We start from the raw sequence: 1,127 nt of genomic DNA, 5'->3' as shown, positions 1-1,127 counted from the left end.
TCTTCGTTGTTGCCATCTGTATAAATACATCCACGGCTCCAAGCCGTTCCAAGTCAGAGGTTAGTCCCGTAGAAGTCCAAACATCCGTGAAGTCTGCCAGCATAGGATATAGCATAGCGTATCATGAACGCACAGATCGAGATCTAGAACGCCGTTCGCTCGTTCTCAAAGCCCAGAGGCATGATGGGAGTTACTCTACTGCGCAAAATCTATGGGCTATATATCCCAGAAGTAACGCGGAAGCCAGGAACTGAAAAAAACTATAAAAATGTGCAGCTTTTCCCAGTCATCTACACTGATATTAAAAGTATGAGCCACTCCTGATCTTAAGAGACCTGAACTTTAGTCACACCTGCTCCTTAAAATCAAATTTTTGTTAAGCTGATTTTTACTTTCCACAATTGGATCTAAGTGAGGAAGAAATAGATCATGTAAGTAGTCACCAGTTTTACCGTGTCCTCGTGAGTTTCTTTCCCGCAAAAAACAAAAATCTGAAAAAAATTCTAGAGTCCAACAATAACAGACAAGGTTCGGTCAATCTGGATGAATGCAGGCCATGATGCATGGTCTGCAAACAGCAATCAGCCTGTACTGACAAACAATCTGAGGAGGAGCTAGTTGAACTAAATGAGGCCAGAATCGATCACACTAACCCGTTTTAAATCATTGTTTTTACATCGATTCCATTTACGCTATGTTTTTTCCCCCTGGAAAATAAATCTCTGGAATCAATTCTTTGCAGAATGTAGTCCCAAAAGTGGCTTGCGGTTACCTTGTGTATTCAAGCTCTGATAGTAGACTTCAGTGTTTGATTGGATTGATTGTTTTATGATCACCTTGAGGACAGTTACATTGGACTGGAGCTCCATTAGGTTTTTTTTTTTATAGAGTGAAATTTTTCTTTCATTCTCGGGAGAAGCGTTCATTTTTAAAGTCGTAATGAAGAAACCATCTAATCTGCAAATTTATATAAAGGTCATTGGGTATATTCTCTGCGATAAACTGAATATATATATGAGATAAAAGTGGGTTTCCCCTCAGAGAACAAGTGTGAGAATCTATTCTCAACAGAAGGTTATCAGACATTTTTAAGAGCTGTGCAAACCCATATCCCTTATTCTGCAAAG

Source organism: Scophthalmus maximus, chromosome 15 (assembly GCF_022379125.1).
Source record: "Scophthalmus maximus strain ysfricsl-2021 chromosome 15, ASM2237912v1, whole genome shotgun sequence".
NCBI classification, from domain to species: Eukaryota; Metazoa; Chordata; class Actinopteri; order Pleuronectiformes; family Scophthalmidae; genus Scophthalmus; species Scophthalmus maximus.
Note: the sequence above shows the minus strand (reverse complement) of the source record.